This window comes from Ranitomeya variabilis, chromosome 1 (assembly GCF_051348905.1).
Source record: "Ranitomeya variabilis isolate aRanVar5 chromosome 1, aRanVar5.hap1, whole genome shotgun sequence".
Classification (NCBI taxonomy): Eukaryota; Metazoa; Chordata; class Amphibia; order Anura; family Dendrobatidae; genus Ranitomeya; species Ranitomeya variabilis.
Window position 1 is genome coordinate 116195154 of NC_135232.1, and position 26141 is coordinate 116221294.

Sequence of the window (26141 nt, forward strand, 5' to 3'; positions counted from 1 at the left end):
AGATCCTCAGCTGTGCTAGCATTAATGACATGGACACTTTTAGATACAATTTTGTTTGCAAACTTAAATCAGGCATTTTGGACTAAATATAAATATATAGAAATATTTTTGCAGTAATGTTTCATAAACAAGTTGGCTTTCATGGGTTGTTTTATTTCCTTTGCATTGCTGGCTGCAGAATGAGGTAACTGAGGATCCATCAGTGAGCTCATCCTGACCTCCTCTGTGCTGATTTAGGGCCACAGAGCAGCAGTAAAGTTGGGCTGAACTCTGAAGCTGTCATAAATCATCCGAGATATAGAAGAGCTGGAAACCCCACAGGATAAGGAGCGCACTGGTTACCCTCAGGGTGACTCATTCTGCTGCCATCAAGGTGCTGGGAGACAAAGAGCTGGTTAAGGCCGAACAGAGCAAATATACATGTATTTCAAGGGATTGTCCGGTCTTAAGGTAAAAGTCTGCAGTCGTCCATGTGGCTATGTGACTGCAGACTTGGAAATCCTCACATCATATAGACTGCGCACTGCCGGCATTTTTCTCAGCCCAGAGATGGCAGAAGACCCCTCATGTGTACAGGAATTGTGACCCCTTGTCCACGAGAAGCAGCAGCGCCCCATCCTCCAGATACTTGGGGGTCCCAACACTGAGATCCGCATGTACCGGCCATGATGTCATCTCCATGGCTACGACATAAATGTGACAGACCAGAAGACCCCTGTAAGGGAGAGCTCAGACGTAACGGGACTGATGTGGATGTGAGGAGCAGATCCCCCCACATAGTCAGAGATTATCGTACATGAGGGCTCATTTCATGACTGGAGAAAACTGTGTGAGGAAAAAAGAAATCCGTTTTCTTACAATATAAAATAAGGTCCTCCTGCCCTCGTTCATGTCTTTGGAAATGGGGAAGAAATCCTAATCACCCGGTATTATTTATTCCCTGACCTTTGGGATGGGGAACCCTTCCTGTGCCCCCTCCATCCTATAGGAGCCAGATATCAGCTCCATTACTGGCAGAAGTAAGGAGCCAATCACACTGCACGGCTTCTACTTCCTGCTCTAAGCCCCGCCCATCGTACAGTAAAGCCCGCCTATCTCTCATAGGCCCTGCCTTCCCTGGAGATCTCCATGACAACCCTTGTGTGGCTACAGTGACAGGCCACGCCCCCGAGGATTCCAATCAGTGCGGATGTCTCCATATTGCTGAGGACAGTGACGGGGCTGAGAGGCAGAGCCAGCAGCGAAATGAGCGCTCCCAGCAGTGACAGGAGCAGGTGTGTGTGCAGCCAGGTCCGCTCTGCTTGTGGAGCCGCAGCGGAGCGTGTTGTGGTGTGTGAGCTCCTGCACATAGTACATGGTATAGAGGAGTATATATATATATAGGTATATATACAGGTGACGGGGGCCGTGTGGTCCTAGAGGGGTCTGCTCTGACATTCATCTGCTCCATTGTGTTCTGTTTATTCTGCGGTGACACCGAATAGAAGGATTTATTATCTCTTCACAAGAAACGCACGTTAACCCCTTCCTGACAGGGAGAGTATTTCCGTTTTCTCCCATAAAAGCTTTGATGAATCGGGGCTATGACGTTATTATTTTCTGCCCCCATCACCGTATGAGGCTGATTCTTGCGGGGCGAGTTGTACTTATTCACCTCTTAACTCCAGATGTATTTTCATTTTTGCGTTTTCGTTTTTCGCTCCCCTTCTTCCCAGAGTCATAACTTTTTTATTTTTCTGTCAATATGGCCATGTGATGGCTTTTTGTTTGTGGGACAGGTTGTACTTTTGAATGACACCATTGGTTTTAACTTGTTGTGTACTGGAAAACGGGAAAAAAAATCCAACTGCGGTGAAATTGCAAAAAAGTGCAATCCTACAGTTTTTTGGGGTTTTTAGCATGTTCACTAAATGCTAAAACTGACCTGCCATTATGATTCTCCAGGTCATTACGAGTTCATAGACACCAAACATGTCTAGGTTTTTTTTTATCTAAGTGGTGAAAAAAAATCTCAACTTTGTTAAAAAAAAAAGCGCCATTTTCTGATACCCGTAGCGTGTCCATTTTTTGTGATCTCGGGTTGGGTGAGGGCTTATTTTTGCATGCTGAGCTGATGTTTTTATGGATAACATTTTGGTGCAGATACGATTTTTTGATTCATTTTAATACAATGCTGCAGCCGCCAAAAAAACTTAATTTTGTCGTTTTGACTCTTTTTCTCGCTTCGCCGTTTAGCGATCAAGTCAATCTTTTTTTATTATTAGATGGGGCGATTCTGAATGCGGCGATACCAAATATGTGTATGTTTGATTTTTTCAATCAAACATACAAGCTGTTCAAAACAGCTGACATGTGCCGGAAAAGATGTGGGTTCAGCGCCAGAGCCCACATCAAAGGGAGGGAGTCCGACATCGGTGTATTATTACGCCCGATGTCGGAGAGGGGTTAATGACACCATTCACTGTACCCTATAATGTGCTGGAAAATGGGAAAAATCCAAGTGAGGTGAAATGGTGAAAAAAACGTAATTCTGCCGGAGGTTTCTCTTTTACCTTCTTCTCTTTTTCATGAAATTTAAACAAATATTTGCCTAATTTATTGCTTTTAAAAATATAAAAAATTTGTAAAAACCTCCGGTTTCTGTCGCCATTTTCTGACTCTAATTTTGTGGGAGCTTGTTTTTTTTTATGGGGCTCACAGGATCTTTTAGTGGCACCAGTTTGGGTCCATGCGGCGTTTTGATGTCGTTTTATGAATTTTTGGGGCTTTTTGATTTTTTTTCTTTGTCACTAATCTCTAATTATCTCGATGTAAATCATTTTATATTTTTGAACATCAGACTTTTACGGACGCGGCGATACCAAATGTGCTGAGTCTTTACATTGTTTTCATTTCTTTATTTTTGGATCGGACGATTCACACTTTTCTGCTTTTTATTTTTAAACATATTTTTAAGTACGGTATCTCTTAATTCTGTTCTTAGCCCTTAGGAGAACCTTGTACTATCTGTTATAGTGAATACTTTCTGTTATGTAGGAGACAAAGTGAACAAAAACTAGAATTTTATCAATACTTATTACTATGTTATTTTTATCCTGTTTTTGTGCCAGATAAATCATGTGATGGTTGGACAGTTTGGTTGTTTGCTCTCTGTGATGTCAACCAGGTTTCGTTGTTTTTTTCTTGTTGCTTTTTTTTTATTAAATCAAGTTACAATGTAAGAAAAAAATGATTTTTGTCTTTTACTTTTTATATTTCTAAATATTTTGTTGAAAGAGGAAAGAAGGTTGAACTAGTGGGAGAGCCGCTGGAAAGGACCCCGCCAGCCCCTAACACATAAGGGGCCATTCTTATTTTATGTATCTTCTATCAGTGGCGGATTATGATGAGTGTGATCTGCACCACCATGAGATGCCCGATCCCCCCCGTGGCCCATGGTCATAGATCCCAGCACAGTCCAGGATGGGATCTTGTAGGGCCAATGATAAATATGATTGTCCAGTAGAGCACTCATAGTGAATATATGTCCGCCCTCTTCTTTCTGATGGGCAATTCTCTGATGGGCGCTTTGGACTCATCGCAGCCCTCCCCATGCCATTGCGATGGGCATCATAGATCTGGACCAGAACACTGATCTGAGAGGAGGAGACTGTGGGAGACAAACAGAGGACACCAGGCACGGTGACAAATGTGCGAACACTTCTCCCAGAATGGAGTGTCACTGTGAATAATAATTAATGGGCCACTCTGCATAGTAAAGCAATAAAATAAAATATCAGTATCCCCCTGACTCTTCCATGCGGCTCCAATTGCTGCTTTCGCTTTTTCCACTTGAGCTCATGTTGAAGAACGCAGGCAGCACAATCATGAAATCATCAACCTAGCGGCGTCACAGAGCAGGCGCCGGGCAGCGAGCCGAGGACGGATTCCTGCAGCAGCGCGGCTATGTCCATTGTATCAGTGACCCCTGAATGTATATTTATAATGGGGGCACACGCTGGTCACTAATGTACATTCTCAGTGCAGGGAAGGGTACACTGTGGGGAATGATATATTCATGTGCGCAGTGGGGCGCATAGTTACATTCGGTGAAACACTGGCGGCATTTTTTATTCTATTCCCTTATATATGCAACATTGTTGTTTTTCAGGAGTGCGGTGATCTTCTGAAAAGTGCGGAGCAGCAGAGACCTGGACGGCAAACTCTACAAAGACGAGTCATGGCTGGAAGTCATCATGAAAGACTCGACTAGGTAAAAAAGAGAAGAAAGAGAGCGACTCCAGTGTATAAACTGGAGGGTTATGTGGGGGCCAAAATATTATAATAAAATCTGTGTGAGGAACATTGTATTAAACTAAGGCTCATGTGGGACTCATTATATTAAAGGGAAAGCTATGTGGTGCCTATTATACTATTAGGGGGCTATGTGGGGCCTTTTATAATAATAGGAGGGCTATGTGGGGCTCATTATAAAAAATGGAGTGTTATGTGAGGCCTTATATAATTAATTATGTGGGTCCCATTATATTAAATGGAAGGATATTTTGGCTCCAATATGTTAATTTAAAGTGAATCTGTCACCTACTTTTTCGTATATAAGCTTCAGTCAGTTTTAGCATTCAGTGAACCCAGCAAAAAAGCCAAACAGAAACAAGTGTAGGATTGCACATTTTTTGCAATTTCACCACACTTGGAATTTTTTTCCCGTTTTCTAGTACAAGACATGGTAAAACCAATGGTGTTGTTCAAAAGTACAACTCATCCCGCAAAAAATAAGCCCTCACGTGACCATATTGACAGAAAAATATAAAAGTTATGGCTCTGGGAAGGAGGGGAGCGAAAAACGAAAACGCAAAAACAAAAAAGGGCCGCGGCGTGAAGGGGTTAACAACCTTCCCATGTTGTTTGTATTTGGTCCAGATTTTAGACAGCTGACTGTGAACAACCAACATCTTTTGTAACATTGCGTGATGATTTACCCTCTTTTAAGAGTCTGATAATCCTCTCCATTGTTTCAATTAACATCTCTCGTGTTGGAGCCATGATTCATGTCAGTCCACTTGGTGCAACAGCTCTCCAAGGTGTGATCACTCCTTTTTAGATGCAGACTAACGAACTGATCTCATTTGATGTAGGTGTTATTTTGGGGAATGAAAATTTACAGGGTGATTCCATAATTTTTTCCTCAGAATTGAGTGATTCGAACATTTTTCCTCTATGCTTGGTTAAAAAAAGTAACCATTACTGAGTACTACATTTTTGTTCTCGATTTCTTTTAGTGTTCCTTAAAGCCAGAAAGTTGCCAATTGAAATGACTTTAGTTTTGTGCCATGTCTGTGATCTGCTTTTTTTCTACAAAATTAAACAAATGAATGAATATCCTCCAAGGTCGGTGATTCCATAATTTTTGCTAGGGGTTGTATGCGAAAAATGAGGTGACAGATTCCCTTTAAAAAAAAGAGCTATGTGGGGTCAAATAAGTTTAAGGAATAGGCTATGTTTTGCCCATTATATTAAATAGAGGGCTATGTTGGCCCCATTAAATTCAATGAAAGGCTATGTGGGTCCAATTACATTAAATGGAAGGCTATGTTGGGCCCACTGTAGCAAATTAAGAATTATGTGGGGTCCATTATATTAATTGGAAGCTATGTGAGGCCCATTATATTAAAAGAAAGGCTATGTGGGGCACATTTTATTAGATAGAATGCTATGTGCTGCCCACAATATTAAATGGAAGGCTTTGTAGCACCAATTATAATAAATTGAGAATGCTATGTGTGGCCCATCAAATTAAATAAAAGGCTATGTGGAGCCCAATAGATTAAATGGAAGGCTATGTGACGCCTATTAAAATACATGGAAGGCTATGTGTTGCCCATTTTATTAAATGGATGGATGGATATATAGTTCCCATTATATTAAATGAAGAACTAGGCCCAGAATATTAAACTGAAGGTTATGTAGGGCCTAATGTATTAAATGGAAGGCTATGTGGGATCTGTTATATTAATTGGAAGGCTATGTGGGGCCAAATATATTAAAATAAGAATTATATGGCTCCCATTATATTAATTGGAAGGCTACGTGGTGCCCAATTTATTAAAAGTATGGTTATATGGGAGCCATTATATTAAATAGAAGACTATTTTGGACCCAATATGTTAATTGGAAGTCTATGTGGGACCAATTATATTAATTGGAGTGTTATGTGGGGTCCAATAAATTAAATGCAAGGCTATGTGGGGGCCAACAAATTTAATAAAAGGCTATGTGGGACTTATTGCATTATTTGGAAGGTGATATGGGGCCCACTAAATTAAATGGAGGGCTATGTGGGACCCATTATTAAATAGAAAGCTAGTAGCACACAAACGGGAAACAATGTGCTCTAGTGGCACCCCAACGGTAAAGGGTGTGCTCCGGTGGCACCCCAACGGTAAAAGGTGTTCTCCGATGGCACTCCAATGGTAAAGGGTGTGCTCTGGTGGCACCCCAATGTCATAGGGTGTGCTACAGTGGCAGACAGACGGGCAATGGTGTGCTCCGGTGGCATCGTTAAAGGGTGCGCTTCGGTGGCAGGCCAACGACAAATGGTGTGCTTCGGTGGCAGACCAACGGCAAAGGGTGTGCTCCGGTGGCAGACCAATGGGATATGGTGTGCTCCGGTGGCAGGCCATCGTTAAAGGGTGTGCTTCGGTGGCAGGCCAACGACACAGGATGTGCTTCAGTGGCAGGCCAACGGCAAAGGGTTTGCTCTGGTGGCACACCAATGGAATAAAGGTGTGCTTCGGTGGCACATCAATGGCAAAAAAGTCAGACTGCACCCCGGTGGCAAAATAGCCTAAGATGGGCGCCCCGGTGGTAAGCAATAAGGCCAAAGCGTGCACCCCGATGGCAAAATAGCCTAAGATGGGCGTCCCGGTGGTAACAGATAAGGCCAAATAGTGCACCCCGGTGGCAAAATAGCCTAAGATGGGCGCCCCAGTGGTAAGCAATAAGGCCAAAGCGTGCACCCCGGTGGCAAAATAGCCTAAGATGGGCGTCCCGGTAGTAAGAGATAAGGCCAAAGAGTGCACCCCGGTGGCAAAATAGCCTAAGATGGGCATCCCGGTGGTAAGCAATAAGGCCAAAGAATGCACCCCGGTGGTAAAGGGTGTGCTCCGGTGGCACCCCAACGGTAAAAGGTGTGCTCCGATGGCACTCCAACGGTAAAGGGTGTGCTCCGATGGCAGACCAACGGGATATGGTGTGCTCCGGTGGCAGGCCATCGTTAAAGGGTGTGCTTCGGTGGCAGGCCAACGACAAACGGTGTGCTTCGGTGGCAGACCAACGGCAAAAGGTGTGCTCCGGTGGCAGACCAACGGGATATGGTGTGCTCCGGTGGCAGGCCATCGTTAAAGGGTGTGCTTCGGTGGCAGGCCAACGACAAAGGGTGTGCTTCAGTGGCAGATCAACGGCAAAGGGTGTGCTCCGATGGCAGGCCAACGGCAAAGGGTTTGCACCAGTGGCAGACCAACGGGATATGGTGTGCTCCGGTGGCAGGCCAACGGCAAAGAGTGTGCTCCGGTGGCACGCCAACGGAATAGAGATGTGCTGCGGTGGCACACCATCGGTAAAAGGTGTGCTTCGGTGGCACATCAATGGCAAAAAAGTCAGAGTGCACCCCGGTGGCAAAATAGCCTAAGATGGGCGTCCCGGTGGTAAGCAATAAGGCCAAAGAGTGCACCCCGGTGGTAAAATAGCCTAAGATGGGCGCCCCGGTGGTAAGAGATAAGGCCAAAGAGTGCACCCCGGTGGCAAAATAGCCTAAGATGGGCGTCCCGGTGGTAAGCAATAAGGCCAAAGAATGCACCCCGGTGGCAAAATAGCCTAAGATGGGTGCCCCGGTGGTAAGCAATAAGGCCAAAGCGTGCACCTCGTGGCAAAGTAGCCTAAGATGGGCATCCCGATGGTAAGCAATAAGGCCAAAGAGTGCACCCCGGTGGTAAAATAGCCTAAGATGGGCGCCCCGGTGGTAAGAGATAAGGCCAAAGAATGCACCCCGGTGGCAAAATAGCCTAAGATGGGCGCCCCGGTGGTAAGCAATAATGCCAAAGCGTGCACCCCATGGCAAAATAGCCTAAGATAGGCGTCCCGGTGGTAAGCAATAAGGCCAAAGAGTGCACCCCGGTGGTAAAATAGCCTAAGATGGGTGCCCCGGTGGTAAGAGATAAGGCCAAAGAGTGCACCCCGGTGGCAAAATAGCCTAAGATGGGCCCCCCGGTGGTAAGCAATAAGGCCAAAGTGTGCACCCCGGTGGCAAAATAGCCTAAGATGGGCATCCCGGTGGTAACAGATAAGGCCAAATAAGTGCACCCCGGTGGCAAAATAGCCTAAGATGGGCACCCCGGTGGTAAGCAATAAGGCCAAAGAGTGCACCCCGGTGGCAAAATAGCCTAAGATGGGCGTCCCGGTGGTAAGCAATAAGGCCAAAGAATGCACACCGGTGGTAAAGGGTGTGCTCCGGTGGCACCCCAACGGTAAAAGGTGTGCTCCGATGGCACTCCAACGGTAAAGGGTGTGCTCCGATGGCAGACCAACGGGATATGGTGTGCTCCGGTGGCAGGCCATTGTTAAAGGGTGTGCTTCGGTGGCAGGCCAACGACAAACGGTGTGCTTCGGTGGCAGACCAACGGCAAAGGGTGTGCTCCGGTGGCAGACCAACGGGATATGGTGTGCTCCGGTGGCAGGCCATCGTTAAAGGGTGTGCTTCGGTGGCAGGCCAACGACAAAGGGTGTGCTTCAGTGGCAGATCAACGGCAAAGGGTGTGCTCCGATGGCAGGCCAACGGCAAAGGGTTTGCTCCGGTGGCAGACCAATGGGATATGGTGTGCTCCGGTGGCAGGCCAACGGCAAAGAGTGTGCTCCGGTGGCACGCCAACGGAATAGAGATGTGCTGCGGTGGCACACCAAGGGTAAAAGGTGTGCTTCGGTGGCACATCAATGGCAAAAAAGTCAGAGTGCACCCCGGTGGCAAAATAGCCTAAGATGAGCATCCCGGTGGTAAGCAATAAGGCCAAAGAGTGCACCCCATTGGTAAAATAGCCTAAGATGGGCGCCCCGGTGGTAAGAGATAAGGCCAAAGAGTGCACCCCGGTGGCAAAATAGCCTAAGATGGGCGTCCCGGTGGTAAGCAATAAGGCCAAAGAATGCACCCCGGTGGCAAAATAGCCTAAGATGGGCGCCCCGGTGGTAAGCAATAAGGCCAATGCGTGCACCCCGTGGCAAAGTAGCCTAAGATGGGCATCCCGGTGGTAAGCAATAAGGCCAAAGAGTGCACCCCGGTGGTAAAATAGCCTAAGATGGGCGCCCCGGTGGTAAGAGATAAGGCCAAAGAATGCACCCCGGTGGCAAAATAGCCTAAGATGGGCGCCCCGGTGGTAAGCAATAAGGCCAAAGCGTGCACCCCGTGGCAAAATAGCCTAAGATAGGCGTCCCGGTGGTAAGCAATAAGGCCAAAGAGTGCACCCCTGCGGTAAAATAGCCTAAGATGGGCGCCCCGGTGGTAAGAGATAAGGCCAAAGAATGCACCCCGGTGGCAATATAGCCTAAGATGGGTGCCCCGGTGGTAAGCAATAAGGCCAAAGCCTGCACCCCGTGGCAAAGTAGCCTAAGATGGGCATCCCGGTGGTAAGCAATAAGGCCAAAGAGTGCACCCCGGTGGTAAAATAGCCTAAGATGGGCGCCCCGGTGGTAAGAGATAAGGCCAAAGAATGCACCCCGGTGGCAAAATAGCCTAAGATGGGCGCCCCGGTGGTAAGCAATAAGGCCAAAGCGTTCACCCCGTGGCAAAATAGCCTAAGATAGGCGTCCCGGTGGTAAGCAATATGGCCAAAGAGTGCACCCCGGTGGTAAAATAGCCTAAGATGGGCACCCCGGTGGTAAGAGATAAGGCCAAAGAATGCACCCCGGTGGCAAAATAGCCTAAGATGGGCGCACCGGTGGTAAGCAATAAGGCCAAAGCGTGCACCCCGGTGGCAAAATAGCCTAAGATGGGCATCCCGGTGGTAAGAGATAAGGCCAAAGAGTGCACCCCGGTGGCAAAATAGCCTAAGATGGGCGTCCCGGTGGTAAGCAATAAGGCCAAAGAATGCACCCCGGTGGTAAAGGGTGTGCTCCGGTGGCACCCCAGCGGTAAAAGGTGTGCTCCGATGGCACTCCAACGGTAAAGGGTGTGCTCCGATGGCAGACTAACGGGATATGGTGTGCTCCGGTGGCAGGCCATCGTTAAAGGGTGTGCTTCGGTGGCAGGCCAACGACAAAGTGTGTGCTTCGGTGGCAGATCAACGGCAAAGGGTGTGCTCCGATGGCAGGCCAACGGCAAAGGGTTTGCTCCGGTGGCAGACCAACGGGATATGGTGTGCTCCGGTGGCAGGCCAACGGCAAAGAGTGTGCTCCGGTGGCACGCCAACGGAATAGAGATGTGCTGCGGTGGCACACCAACGGTAAAAGGTGTGCTTCGGTGGCACATCAATGGCAAAAAAGTCAGAGTGCACCCCGGTGGCAAAATAGCCTAAGATGGGCGTCCCGGTGGTAAGCAATAAGGCCAAAGAGTGCACCCCGGTGGTAAAATAACCTAAGATGGGCGCCCCGGTGGTAAGAGATAAGGCCAAAGAGTGCACCCCAGTGGCAAAATAGCCTAAGATGGGCGTCCCGGTGGTAACAGATAAGGCCAAAGAGTGCACCCCGGTGGCAAAATAGCCTAAGATGGGCGCCCCGGTGGTAAGCAATAAGGCCAAAGCGTGCACCCCGTGGCAAAATAGCCTAAGATGGGCATCCCGGTGGTAAGCAATAAGGCCAAAGAGTGCACCCCGGTGGTAAAATCGCCTAAGATGGGCACCGCGGTGGAAACAGATAAGGCCAAAGAATGCACCCCGGTGGTAAAATAGCCTAAGATGGGCGCCCCGGTGGTAAGAGATAAGGCCAAAGAGTGCACCCTGGTGGCAAAGTAGCCTAAGATGGGCGTCCCGGTGGTAACAGATAAGGCCAAAGAGTGCACCCCGGTGGCAAAATAGCCTAAGATGGGCGTCCGCTGGTAAGCAATAAGGCCAAAGAATGCACCCCGGTCGCAAAATAGCCTAAGATGGGCGCCCCGGTGGTAAGCAATAAGGCCAAAGCATGCACCCCGTGGCAAAATAGCCTAAGATGGGCACCGCGGTGGTAAGAGATAAGGCCAAAAAATGCACCCCGGTGGCAAAATAGCCTAAGATGGGCGCCCCGGTGGTAAGCAATAAGGCCAAACCGTGCACCCCGGTGGCAAAATAGCCTAAGATGGGCGTCCCGGTGGTAAGAGATAAGGCCAAAGAGTGCACCCCGGTGGTAAAATAGCCAAACATGGGCGTCCCGGTGGTAAGAGATAAAGCCAAAGAGTGCACCCCGGTGGCAAAATAGCCCAAGATGGGCATTCCGGTGGTAAACAATAAGGCTAAAACGTGCACCCCGGTGGCAAAAAAAGCCTAAGATGGGCTCACCGGTGGTAAGCAATAAGGCCAAAGAGTGCACCCCGGTGGCAAAATAGCCTAAGATGGGCACCACGGTGGTAAGCAATAAGGCCAAAGAGTGTACCCCAGTGGCAAAATAGCCTACGATGGTTCCCCTGGTGGTAAGCAATAAGGCCAAAGAGTGCACCCCGGTGGCAAAAGAGCCTAAGCTGGGCACAACGGTGGTAAGCAATAAGGCCAAAGAGTGCACCCCGGTGGCAGCTAAAAAGCCCAAGATGGGCGCCCCGGTGGTAAGAAAAGTGGTCAGAGTGTGTATCCCGGTGGCAACTAAAAAACCAAAGATGGGTGCCCTGGTGGAAAGCGAAAATGCCAAAGAGTGCACCCCAGTGGCAGCTGAAAAGCCCAAGATGGATGCCCTGGTGGTAAGCAATAAACCCAGAGAGTGCACCGTGGTTGCAGCTAAAAATCCTCCCTAGATGGGTGCCTCGGTGGTAAGCAAAAAGGCCAGATAATGCACCCTGGTGACAGCTAAAAATTCCAAGATGGGTGCAGTGGTGGTAGGCAAAAGTTCATATATTGGGCCACTCTGGTGGGTTTACGGCAATTGGTGTGTTCCGGTAGCACGCCAACGGCAAATGGTGTTGTTATGGACTGACCTGGGTTGGAATTATGGTATTGCACCCATTAGGGGCAGCAGCGGCAGGTAGCATAGTCAGTGATAGCCATAGGTCAGTACACAGGAGCAGCATGTAGCGTAGTCAGGGTTAGCCAGGGTGTTGGTACACAGGAGCAGCAATGTACTTTTAAGGAACTGCATTTAACAAAATCAGTGATAGCTAGGAAGTTGGTACACAGGAGCAGCATTGTAGTTTGTAAGGAGCAGTCCATAATGTAGTCAGGGATAGCCAGGCTTCGGTACATGGAGCAGCAGTAGAATCTTCAGGCTAAGCAGCAGGTAAACGGAAGCTTGACTAGAGTCTGGTAGCTCAATAATCTTGCAAGCAATGGAGTGCTATGCCAGGTTTAAATAGGAGGTTCAATCAGGGTGGAGACAACCAGAAACGACACAGGTACAAGTACCTGGGTTAGCAAGGAACTTTCCAGCGAGCTGAATAGCTCAAAGAGAAGAGCTGCCGCCTGGTGAGAAGAGCTGCCGCCTACTGGCTTCAATTCCTGACATTGCTCCCCTCCTTCCAGGATGGCCTATGGACATCTCAGGCGCTGGCTTCTCTGGTTGTCTCTGATGAAAAGCTCTTGTAAGTCAGGATGCATGGACGTTGCCCTCCGGCTCCCATGAATTATCTTCTGGTTCGTAACCCCTCCATTGCACTAAATATTATAGTCTTCCTCTAAATCTTCTAGAGTCCAGAATTTCATCCACAATATACTCTTCTTTACCATCGACTTTTTTTGGTGAAGGAAATGGCTGAGTTCTTCCTGGATTTTTTGTAGAAAGCCAAACCTTGTCACCAACCTGAAGGGTAGAAGTGGCTTTGCAATATTTATCTGCTGTTTCTTTGTAGTCTTCTTGAGCCTTTTATACCATCTCAGTTAATTCTTTATGAGCTTTATGCAATTCCGTAAGTCTGTTTGTAACAGCAGAAACCAAAATATTAAATGGAAGATTAGGAATATATACTGGATGCAAGCCATAGTCAGCAAAAAATGGACTTTGGGATATAGAACTGTGTTTGGAGTTATTATAGGCAAATTCTGCTGTTGGTAAATGGTTCACCCAGACATCCTGGAGGTAAGAATTAAAACAGAGCAGCTATTGTTTGAGGATTTGGTTAGTTCTTTCTGTCTGGCCATTGGATTGAAGGTGGAAGGCAGTAGACATATTGACAGTAACTCCTAAAGCTGTACAGAAGCTTTTCCAAAAGCTTGATGTAAACTGAACACATCTATCAGAAATTAGATTGTCAGGAATTCCATGCAGTCTAAATATCTCTTTGACTATTAATTCTGTGGTTTGTTCAGCGGTAGGAATCCTTTTAAATGGAATAAAATGGGCCATCTTTGTGAGCAAAGCAGTAGTTCATAGCTCCAGGGTGTCCTACCAGTTTAGAATCAAGGACACGTTTGAGGACTTCAAGTCGTGCCGATTCAGGGACATATATTTGGCAATTCAGAATCCAAAAATCCTTAAAAGAAAGATCAATTAGAAGGATGGTTAAGAAAAAAATCAGTTTAGTATCCATCTTTAATTTTCTTCAAAAATTCTTTGGAGTTCAGAAATCCCAAAAACATTTTGGGATGTAGAATGGTACACTCAGGGTTAGACATCCTGAGGTCTAGGTTCAGTAAATATCCTGGACAGACCATCAGCCTTGCCATGACTTGAACCAGGCTGATAAGAAATTATAAAATTAAACCTGGAGAAAAATAAGGACGAATGTGCTTGTCTTGCAGACAACTTCTTATATGTACGAATAAATTCTAAATTTTTGTGGTCAGTAAGAACAGTTACCGGATGACTGGCCCCTTACAAAAGATGTCTCCATTCAGAAAAGGAGACTTTAATAGCTAAAAGTTCTTTATTTCCAATTTCATAGTTCTTTTCTGCAGATGACATGGTGTGAGAAATGAATGCACATGGATGAAGCTGCATTTTGTCTCCAACTCGCTATGATAAAACGACTCCCACGGCAGATTCTGAGGGGTCTACTTTGATAACAAACGGCAGTTCAGGATTTGGATGGACTTGTAATGGTACAGAAGTAAAAAGTGTCTTTAGCTTGTCGAAAGCCACTTGTACCTCTGGAGACCAGAAAAACATTTTGGTTTTCTTTGTGAGTGAAGTAATTGGTAAAATGATTTTTGAAACGTTTTTAATGAATTTTTTAAGTTTAATGAACGTCTTTTACGTTTATTGAGGTAGGCCAGTCACTACCGCTCTGACTCTACTGGGATCCATGCTCAGACCTTCTGGGGAGATGATATAACTCAGAAACTGAGATCTGGATTGTTTGAATTCACATTTTTCGACTTTGATATAGAGCTGGTCCTGTAGACCTTTCAGTGCTACATGGACATGCTATGCTCCTCCAAGGAATCTAAAAATATAAGAATGTCATCGAGATAAACAACGATAAATTGATCCAAGAAATCTCGAAAAACATAACTAATGATGTGCTGAAAGGTGGCAGGGGCAATGCTAAGGACAAAAGGCTTAACCAGGTATTCAAAATGTCCATATTTAGTTCTAAAGGCAGTTTTCCACTCATCTCCCGGGTGGATTCGTGTGAGATTATAAGCTCCTCTTAGATCGAGTTTGGTAAAAATTCTGGCAGAACACAGTTTCTTCAGCAGCTCAGGAATTAAGGGGAGTGGGCAGCGATTTTTAATGGTAATCTTATTTATTTCTCTACAATCAATACATGGCCGCAGGGTTGAGTCCTTCTTTTCTACAAAAAACAAAGGTTCTCCAGCTGGTGAAGAAAAAGGTTGAATGAAGCCTTTCTCTAAATTTTCGTCTAGATATTTCTTTAGTACTTTCAATTCTGACTCGGAAAGATTATGAATTCACCCAAGCGGAATCGTTGCTCCAAGAAGTAATTCAATGGGACAGTCGTAAGAACGAGGAGGAGGTTGATCAGCTTTCTTCTTACTGCATACCTCATTGAGCTGTTGGTACTGATGTGGTAGCTGATCATAATTCTGATGAGAATTTTTTTTAAACAGATACATTAGCATGGCAATTGTTCTTACAGTACTCATAGGGAAAGGTAATGGTCCTCGATGCTCAGTTGATAAACGGGTTATGAAAACCAGGGAATTCCTGTAATAACTAGAAATTATGGAGATGAAAGAAGATGAAAACTAACCGCTTCATGATAATTCGGTTCAATACAGATTTCAAGTTCAATTGTCTTATGAGCAACAGGTCCAGACGATAAAGGTGATCCATCCACAGTTTCCGTATCACCTGACATGGATTTAGTCCTACTTTCAATGAAATTATCAAGTGTGAATTCTGAGTTCATAAAATTCCCTCCTGCTTCAGTATCTAACATGGCAGAACATTGCATTTTTTGGCTCCCAATAATGAACTGTATGGGAACGACAAAATGAGATGATGGTGATTGCTCTTTGCCCTTTAACTGCTTTACAGATGAGATGGTCTGTATAACCGGATCTAGCTACTCAGAAAAGTCTAAAATGCTTGCTGTTTTGGCATTTGTGAAGGCTATGGTTCTTTTATTAGGACAATTAATGGCAAAATGTCCAGAACCCCCACAATAGAGGCATAAATTCTCTGTATGTCGCCTCTCCTTCTCTACTGCAGAGAGAGGTTTTCGGGTGACAACAGTTTGGATAGGTTCAGGCACACTTTCCATTTCCTGTTGGTCTTTTAATGAGGATTGAGTGATGGAGTAGTTAGGGTTGTTTCCATATACTCGCAGTCTTTCCTTTCTTAGTTCAGTGAGTCTCTGATCAATTTGGATGCACAACTGAATAAAGTTCTCTAAATTATCAGGGGTCTCGAGCCTTGCAAGTTCATCTTTTATTAGGTCTGATAATCCCCAGCGAAATTGACTCCTCTAGGCAGCTAAATTACATGTGGTGTCTGCCACCCAGCGGCGGAACTTGGAGGTATGTTCAGCTACAGAGCACCGCCCTTGACGTAGGTTATGCAATTTGGGTTCAGCTGTGGCACAACGATTCGGGTCATCAAACACAGGATCATAGCTGTGATGAAGGAAACAAAGTTGTTAAGGAGGTCGGGAATCTTTTCCATATAAGGTGAGGCCAATGTAAGAGCTTCATCAGTCAAGAGATTAATGATGAATAGAACCTTTTTCTTGTCACTTGTAACAGAGAAGGTTGCTTCTGAAAATAGATACGGCATTGATTTAGGAATCCACGGTAATGATAATGATCCCCATTGAACTTTGCAGGCAGCGGCATGCGTGCATTTGACTCCAGGCCAGAGTTGCGCAAATCCAGAAGTTACCGCTGTAACTCAATAATTTCTTTTTGATGACTGAACACCTAAGTTTGCATCTTAGAAAATGTTTCTTGGTATCTGGCCCCAAAATTCAGAAGTTCAGCTACTTGTTGCCTCAGTTGGGATGCAACAGACTCCATTTTACGTGCGTGATTATTCTGTTCTGGACTGACCTGGGTTGGAGTAGTGGTATTGCTACTATTAGGGGCTGCAGCATCAGGTAGTGTAGTCAGGGATAGCCAGGGGTTGGTACATAGGAGCAGCAATATAGTTTTGAGGAGCAGCATGTAGCGTAGTCAGGGATAGTCAGGGAGTCAGTACACAGGAGCAGCAGTAGAGTTTTAAGGATGAGCAGCAGGTGAAAGAAAGCTTGACTAGAGACTGGTAGCTCAATAATCTTGCAAGGAAGGGGGTGCTATGCCAGCTTACATAGTGTTTGACAAGTGTGACCAACTTTTTACTATTGATGCTGCCTATGCAGCATCAATAGTAAAATATAGAATGTTAAAAAAAATAAAAAAAATGGTTATACTCACCTTCCGCAAACAGCCTCAGTGGCTTCCGTTCCTATAGATGGTGTGTGTGCAGGACCTTCGATGACGTCGCGGTCACGTCATTGCAGGTCCTTCACACACCATCTATAGGAACGGAAGCGGCCACGTGCACCGCTGAGAGGCGGGAAGGCTCCGGGGCCATCAGAGGGTGAGTATATCACGATTTTTTTTTTTAATTCTTTTTTTTTAACAATTATATGGTGCCCAGTCCATGGAGGAGAGTCTCCTCTCCTCCACCCTGGGTACCAACCGCACATGATCTGCTTACTTCCCGCATGGTGGGCATAGCCCCAAGCGGGAAGTAAGCAGATCAATGCATTCCTATGTGTGCGGAATCCCCGCAATTCCGCAAATTTAATGAACATGCTGCATTTTTTTCTGGAATGCGATTCCGCTCAGGAAAAAAATGCAGCATGTGCACAAAAAACGCGAATTGCATTCTATTAAATAGGCTGCTTAATGTGAGCATTTTTTTCGCGGTTTTATAGCGTTTTTATAGCGAAAAAACGCGGAAAAAAACGCGAAAAATCTGCTACGTGTGCACATAGCCTAAAAGTTGTTCTCTGGTGGCACCCCAAAGGTAAAGGGTGTGGTCCGATGGCACCCCAATGGTAAAGGGTGTGCTTCGATTGCACCCCAACTGTAAAGGGTGTTCTCCGATGGCACCCCAACGGCAAACGGTGTGCTCTGGTGGCACCCCAATGGTAAATGGTGTGCTCCGATGGTACCCCAATGGTAAAGGGTGTGCTCCGATGGTACCCTAACGGTAAAGGGTGTGCTCCGGTGGCACCCCAACGGTAAAGGATGTGCTCCGGTGGCACTCCAACAGTAAAAGACGTGCTCCGGTGGCACCCCAACGGTAAATGGTGTGCTCCAGTGGCACCCCAATGATGTAGGGTGTGCTCCTGTGGCACCCCAACAGTAAATGGTGTGCTTCGGTTGCACCCAAATGGTAAAGGGTGTGCTCCAGTGGCCCCCCAACGGTAAATGGTGTGCTTCGGCGGCACCCCAACAGTAAAAGGTATGTTTCAGTTGCACCCCAACGGTGAAAGGTGTGCTCCGGTGGCACCCCAACGGTAAAAGGTGTGCTCCGGTGGCACCTCAAAGGTAAAGGGTGTGCTCCGATGGCACCCCAATGGTAAAGGGTGTGCTCCGATGGTACCCCAACGGTAAAGGGTGTGCTCCGATGGTACCCCAACGGTAAAGGGTGTGCTCCGGTGGCACCCCAACGGTAAAAGGTGTGCTTCGGTTTCACCCCAACGGTGAAAGGTCTGCTCCGGTGGCTGCCCAAACGGTAAAATGTGTGCTCCGGTGGCACCCCATAGGTAAAGGGTGTGCTCCAAAGGTACGCCAATGGTAAAGGATGTGCTCCGGTGGCACCCCAATGGTAAAGGATGTGCTCCGGTGGCACCCCAACGGTAAAAGGTGTGCTCCGGTGGCACACCAACGGTAAAGGTTGTTCTCCGGTGTCACCCCAATGGTAAAGGGTGTGCTCTGATGGCACCCCAATGGTAAAGGGTGTGCTTCAGTTGCACCCCAACTGTAAAGGGTGTTCTCCGATGGCACCCCAACGGTAAAGGGTGTGCTCCGATGGTACCTGAACGGTAAAGGGTGTGCTCCAGTGGCACCCCAATGGTAAAAGGTGTGCTTCGGTTGCACCCCAACGGTGAAAGGTGTGCTCCGGTGGCACCCCAACAGTAAAAGGTGTGCTCCGGTGGTACCCCAAAGGTAAAGGGTGTTCTCCGATGGTACCCCAACGGTAAAGGTGGTTCTCCGGTGGCACCCAACGGTAAAGGATGTGCTCCGGTGGCACCCCAACGGTAAAAGGTGTGCTTCGGTGGCACGCCAACGGTAAAGGTGGTTCTCCGGTGGCACCCCAAAGGTAAAGGGTGTGCTCCGATGGCACCCCAATGGTAAAGGGTGTGCTTCGGTTGCACACCAACTGTAAAGGGTGTTCTCCGATGGCACCCCAGCGGTAAGCGGTGTGCTCCGGTGGCACCCCATTGGTAAAGGGTGTGCTCCGATGGTACCCCAACGGTATAGTGTGTGCTCCGATGGTACCCCAACGGAAAAGGGTGTGCTCCGGTGGCACCCCAACGGTAAAGGATGTGCTCCGATGGCACTCCAACGGTAAAAGGCATGCTCCGGTGGCTCCCCAATGGTAAAAGGTGTGCTCCGGTGGCACTCCAATGGTAAAAGGTGTGTTCCGGTGGAACCCCAAAGGTAAAGCGTGTGCTCCGATGGCAACCCAACAGTAAAGGGTGTGCTCCGATGGTACCCCAATGGTAAAGGGTGTGCTCCGGTGGCACCCCAACGGTAAAAGGTGTGCTCTGGTGTCACCCCAACGGTAAAGGGTGTGCTCCGATGGTACCCCAATGGTAAAGGGTGTGCTCTGGTGGCACCCCAACAGTAAAAGGTGTGCTCCGGTGGCATATCAACGGTAAAGGTTGTTCTCCGGTGTCACCCCAATGGTAAAGGGTGTGCTCTGATGGCACCCCAATGGTAAAGGGTGTGCTTCGGTTGCACCCCAACTGTAAAGGGTGTTCTCCGATGGCACCCCAACGGTAAAGGGTGTGCTCCGATGGTACCTGAACGGTAAAGGGTGTGCTCCAGTGGCACCCCAATGGTAAAAGGTGTGCTTTGGTTGCACCCCAACGGTGAAAGGTGTGCTCCGGTGGCACCCCAACAGTAAAAGGTGTGCTCCGGTGGTACCCCAAAGGTAAAGGGTGTTCTCCGATGGTACCCCAACGGTAAAGGTGGTTCTCCGGTGGCACCCAACGGTAAAGGATGTGCTCCGGTAGCACCCCAACGGTAAAAGGTGTGCTTCGGTGGCACGCCAATGGTAAAGGTGGTTCTCCGGTGGCACCCCAAAGGTAAAGGGTGTGCTCCGATGGCACCCCAATGGTAAAGGGTGTGCTTCGGTTGCACACCAACTGTAAAGGGTGTTCTCCGATGGCACCCCAGCGGTAAGCGGTGTGCTCCGGTGGCACCCCATTGGTAAAGGGTGTGCTCCGATGGTACCCCAACGGTATAGTGTGTGCTACGATGGTACCCCAACGGAAAAGGGTGTGCTCCGGTGGCACCCCAACGGTAAAGGATGTGCTCCGATGGCACTCCAACGGTAAAAGGCATGCTCCGGTGGCTCCCCAACGGTAAAAGGTGTGCTCCGGTGGCACTCCAATGGTAAAAGGTGTGTTCCGGTGGAACCCCAAAGGTAAAGCGTGTGCTCCGATGGCAACCCAACAGTAAAGGTTGTGCTCCGATGGTACCCCAATGGTAAAGGGTGTGCTCCGGTGGCACCCCAACGGTAAAAGGTGTGCTCTGGTGTCACCCCAACGGTAAAGGGTGTGCTCCGATGGTACCCCAATGGTAAAGGGTGTGCTCCGGTGGCACCCCAACAGTAAAAGGTGTGCTCCGGTGGCATGTCAACGGTAAAGGTTGTTCTCCGGTGGCACCCCAAAGGTAAAGGGTGTGCTCCTATGGCACCCCAATGGTAAAGGGTGTACTTCGGTTGCACCCCAACTGTAAAGGGTGCTCTCCGATGGCACCCCAACGGTAAACGGTGTGCTCCGGTGGCACCCCAATGGTAAAGGTTGTGCTCCGATGGTACCCCAACTGTAAAGTGTGTGCTCTGATGATACCCCAATGGTAAAGGGTGTGCTCCGGTGGCACCCCAACGGTAAAGGATGTGCTCCGGTGGCACTCCAACGGTAAAAGGCGTGCTTCGGTTGCACCCCAACGGTGAAACATGTGCTCCGGTCGCACCCCAAAGGTAAAGGGTGTGCTCAGATGGCACCCCAATGGTAAAGGGTGTGCTGCAGTGGCGCCCCAATGGTAAATGGTGTGGTTTGGTCGCACCCCAACGGTAAAGGGTGTGCTCCAATGGCAACCCAACGGTAAAGGTTGTGCTCCGATGGTACCTCAACGGTAAAGGGTGTGCTCTGGTGGCACCCCAACGGTAAAAGGTGTGCTTCGGTTGCACCCCAACGGTGAAGGGTGTGCTCCGGTGGCACTCCAATGGTAAAGGATGTGATCAGGTGGCACTCAATGGTAAATGGTGTGCTTTGGTCGCACTCCAACGGTAAAGGGTGTGCTCCGATGGCAACCCAACGGTAAAGGGTGTGCTCCGATGGTACCCCAACGGTAAAGGGTGTGCTCCGGTGGCACCCAACGGTAAAAGGTGTGCTCCTGTGGCACCCCAAAGGTAAAGGGTCTGCTCCAGTGGCACACCAATGGCAAAAAAGTCAAAGACTGCAACTCAGTGGCTAAATAGCCTAAAATGGGCACCCCGGTGGTAAGCAAAAACGCCATAGAATGCACCCCAGTGACAGCTAAAAAGCCCAAGATTGGTGCTCCAGTGGTAAGCAAAGTGGTCAGAATGTGCACCCTGGTGGCAACTAAAAACCCCAATATGGGTGCCCCAGTGGTAGACTAAGAGGCCACCTGTTGAACCCTGGTGGCATGCTAAAAAGACCAAGATGGGTGCCCTGTTGGTAGGCAAAAATGTCACATATTGGGCCTCTCTAGTAGGCCTACAGCAAATGGTGTGCTCTGGTGGCATGTCAACTTCAAAGGGTGTGCTCTGGTCGCACGCTAGTGGTAATGGGTATGTATCGGTGGCATGCCAACGACAAAGGGGGCACTCTGGAGGCACTCAAACTGTAAAGGGTCTTGAAATTGCCACATGTGAAGACATACTCGCACAGTATCTCTTGTTACAGGGATTAAAACAGCGACGGTGCAACAAGATGTGGACAGTGAGAGGCAGAAGATGGTTGAAGGACAGAAAACAGCAAAATAAGAACAAGTAGCAGAGAGAAATCAGTCCAAGAAGTGGCGCAGCAAACATGTGATTGTGATTCTTTAAATGGTGATGTATGGTCAGATGAAAAGGAATGCAGTAAGTTAGGAAATATGATTAACATGTTAATAAAGTGTCTGATATGGTGCTTGTGATCAGGGTTTATGATGTATATGGCTGGTTATTGTCACCCCCACATGTAAAGGCAGCAGATGAGACAATCAAACTGTGAAACTTGGAGTTACCAGTAAGATTGGAGGAGAAATTAATGAAGGAAGTAAAATGGGAAGGAAAAAAAATGGGGTTGGATGTACGTCTAGTCAGAGGGATGTTCGTTCCACGTTGGGGAACAGGGAAAGTACTGAAAGATCCAGCACCTGTCCTATTTGACAGGATGGTCAGCTAGTGCCGCCATAGGGAAAGGACTGACTTAGTTTCACCATCAATCATTTGAGTGTGCAGTACTATTGATTAGCAGTTAGGCTCGGGAGCAGTGATGCCACAGCTGGGCCTTGGGTCGGTTTTCCGGTTGAGGACGCTGCGCCCAGAAGATTTCGAGCTTACTGACTGTTGGTTTATGTAGGAACTAAATGTTTCTTCATTAAATTTTCATCCTCACATTGCAGACTCTTGAGTATTAAATATTCTTCATTATCTTATTCTGCCTCCTTCTCTCCAAGACCACGTGCTGAAGAGCTGTCTCACTCCCAGCCCAGAAGCTTCTTGTAGCATCAGCAGGATTCGTCCCCTATAAACGAGCAGTCTGTGTATGGGCCTCTCCCTGTCTAATCCTCGCTGCTTTCCACCCCTGCACTCACACAAGGGAATCCCTGTACTTGGATTGTTTCACATCTTGGTAAACAGGTGGAAGAAACCTATAAAGGAGCATGTACCGGGCAGGTGACACCGCAGGGCAGCATTGTGCTTGTGGGGGCATTTGTGGGGTCAGAAATTGGGGAATACTTGGGGGCACTCTGGGCAGACAATATTAGTGTAGTTGGGGCCGGGAATCATTTGTTTGCACCTGCTCCACTGTGTGGCCTCTTACAGCACTGGGCACTGAGGAGTGAGGAACATAACAGCCATATCCTGCCAGAGCTCATGCTGGGGGTGAACAAGTCATTGGCAGATGGATTGTTTAGGAGAAAGAATAAACTATTTATTTTGTACCGAATGCTAGAAAAAGTTGTAGAAGACCCCCTAACAATGTGTGACAGGTATTGAGTTGGATTTAATAATTGTAGGCGAGAAGCCCTTGTCACCGGGCACCTTGCGGAGATACAAGTCCGAATGGAAGAGGAAGAGCAGCTTCAGGAGACAACGAGAAGCTGTGGGTCGAGAGATGGTGCTACGCCAGACAAGCCGGACCAAAAGAAGTAGTCATTGGCTGAGAAGGAAAGAAGTTTCATTCTTCCATGAGCTGCAGTTCTTTGTGTCCAGTCGGCAGCTCCATTAGTAAGTATATTTATCACAGTCGTAGACCTTTCCCGGAGGCTCCAATTGGCCGAATACAAGATGTTCATTATCCTCTTAATTAAAAAAAAAAATAGCCTGGTTATCTTCCACAATACATAAGGCTACGTTCACACTAGCGTTGTGCGCCGCTGCGTCGGCGACGCAACGCACAACGCACGCAAAAACGCGGCAAAACGCACGCAAAAACGCTGCGTTTTGCGACGCATGCGTCGGTTTTTGCCGAAAATCGGACGCAAGAAAAATGCAACTTGTTGCGTTTTCTTGGTCCGACGCTTGCGGCAAAAAAGACGCATGTGTGGCACAACGCAACAAAAAAAAACGCATGCGTCCCCCATGTTAAGTATAGGGGGCGCATGACGCATGCGTCGCCGACGCAAACCCGACGCACATTAGCTTAACGCTAATGTGAACGTAGCCTAATACATGATAATATGTCACTTGCCATAAATTTGTACATTTCTTTACCTATTCTAAAATGCTGCTGATCCCTTGAATCCTTTGTTTTTGTTTTTTTGTTGTTGTTATTTTTAAACCAGGTAAAAAATTACATATTAATGACAAGTCCCAGGTCTTTTCCCATCACCCTTTTTGCAGTCTTTTTAATACTACGGCACTGAGGTTATTGTGTGTCATCTTTGTTTACAGTGTTGCATGACTCTTCATTAGTGTTGAGCGATACCGTCCGATACTTGAAAGTATCGGTATCGGAAAGTATCGGCCGATACCGGCAAAGTATCGGATCCAATCCGATACCGATACCCGATACCAATACAAGTCAATGGGACTCAAGTATCGGACGGTATTCCTGATGGTTCCCAGGGTCTGAAGGAGAGGAAACTCTCCTTCAGACCCTGGGATCCATATAAATGTGTAAAATAAAGAATTAAAATAAAAAATATTGCTATACTCACCTGTCCGACGCAGCCTGGACCTCAGCGAGGGAACCGGCAGCGTTGTTTGTTTAAAATTTGCGCTTTTACTTGGTTACGTGAAGTCCCGGCTTGTGATTGGTCAGGGCGGCCATGTTGCCGGGACGCGGACCAATCACAGCAAGCCGTGACGAAATTACGTCACGGCTTGCTGTGATTGGTCCGCGTCCCGGCAACATGGCCGCCATTAACCAATCACAAGCCGTGACGTCACGGGAGGCTGGACACGCGCGCTTTTTAAAATACGCGCATGTCCAGCCTCCCGTGACGTCACGGCTTGTGATTGGTTAATGGCGGCCATGTTGCCGGGACGCGGACCAATCACAGCAAGCCGTGACGTAATTTCGTCACGGCTTGCTGTGATTGGTCCGCGTCCCGGCAACATGGCGCCCTGACCAATCACAAGCCGGGACTTCACGTAACCAAGTAAAAGCGCGAAATTTAAACAAACAACGCTGCCGGTTCCCTCGCTGAGGTCCAGGCTGCGTCGGAGAGGTGAGTATAGCAATATTTTTTATTTTAATTCTCTCTTTTACACATTATTACATTAATGTTGTTGCGATACCCGATACCCGATACCACAAAAGTATCGGATCTCGGTATCGGAAATTCCGATACAGCAAATATCGGCCGATACCCGATACTTGCAGTATCGGAATGCTCAACACTACTCTTCATACATGTTTTTAACTTTTCTCAGGAGCCTTCTGGTCTTCAGAATCCACATGAAGGGGAAGACCAAGATAGAGAAAGGCCTCCGACAGCTGAGCAACCTGTCCACCATGAGTTCCAGATGAAGTGATGGCCCCGCGATCATGTGTTTTATTCTTAAATGTGGTTTAAACTTTTACTGATTGTAATTTTCTTGGTCGATATCAGATAAAGTTTTGGATGACAATTGTCTGGACGTGTGTCTTGTTTTACATTTCTCCTTTTTTCTTCTTGCTTCCCCTCCAGTGAGGTCTGGCTTAGGCTATTGTCATGATCCAGGCCAGGTTTTGTTTTCTCTTTCCTGGTCTGGTCATGTCAAGGGTTAACTTCCACAGCTTCGTTCCTGTGTCTGGTCTGCCATATATCTGTGCTGCTACCTGTGTTCAGTGCCAGTTATATTGTTTGCATTCAGTATGCTAGCTGGCTCTGGTGAGTTTCTGATCTGTCCTGCTGCATTCAGTTAACCCGACCCATATTCATTTGTCTCCCACATACAAAAAAAGGTTGCACTCTATCATGCCAAAGCATGCCAATGTGAAATACATAGGGCAAAAAATAGAGACACAAAGCGCAAAATAGGGTCTTATCCTACAGATAACCAAGAGAGCTTTCTTAGAATTGCTCACCTGATTTTATTGAATGAAGAGCATGTAGCGATTTCGGCTGCTGCAGATCCACAAGCCGATCAACGGCCGTATGACAATATAAACTGTGCAGGAGGTGTGGGTTAAATCCGCGCTGCCTTAATGATAAAGTTCCAAGGATAATAAATTTAGACGGTGGTTTATTCAACGTGTTTCAAGGTCAGTGCGACCTCTTCTTCAGGAAATTCCACATACAACATCCAATGGGACTGATTTTTGTTGTTTTTTGTTGTTGTATGTGGAATTTCCTGAAGAAGAGGTCGCACTGACCTTGAAACGTGTTGAATAAACCACCGTCTAAATTTATTATCTTTGTAACTTCATCATTAAGGCAGCGTGGATTTAACCCACACCTCCTGCACAGTTTATAATGTGAAATACATGAAATATGAATAGCAAAATGACTTTTGAACATTAGGAAAAATATTTATGAGACGCCATGCACAAAACTTGGCCAAAAAGTGTGAGCTCATCAAACCAACTTTTTGGCTAAATTTTTTGCAAAGTGTCTCTTAAATATTTTTCCTAATGTTCAAAAGCCATTTTGCTATTCATGTTTCATGTATGTCATATTGACATGCTTTGGCATGAT

General features: G+C 47.3%; 1 protein-coding gene and 1 long non-coding RNA gene across 3 annotated transcripts in view; one reads left to right on the top strand and one right to left on the bottom strand.

Annotated features, from left to right (window-relative positions):
- The window catches only part of LOC143793612 (baculoviral IAP repeat-containing protein 1-like), a 119010-nt gene extending 118085 nt beyond the window's left edge, over positions 1-925 (bottom strand). The window contains exon 1 of the mRNA XM_077280677.1: positions 859-925. The gene's annotated coding sequence lies outside the window, so the exon portion shown is untranslated. The remainder of the gene's footprint in view (positions 1-858) is intronic.
- A 226-nt stretch (positions 926-1151) lies between these two features.
- LOC143806950 (uncharacterized) lies at positions 1152-25082 on the top strand. 2 transcript variants are annotated; one of them, XR_013221601.1, is made up of 4 exons: positions 1152-1274; positions 4151-4252; positions 21710-23244; positions 24895-25082. It is a non-coding gene; the product is annotated as an uncharacterized LOC143806950 (long non-coding RNA). The 2 variants fall into 2 exon arrangements; XR_013221600.1 differs by lacking the exons at positions 1152-1274; positions 4151-4252 and having other exon boundaries at positions 19847-21837; positions 23034-23244.
- The last annotated feature ends 1059 nt before the right edge of the window (positions 25083-26141 follow it).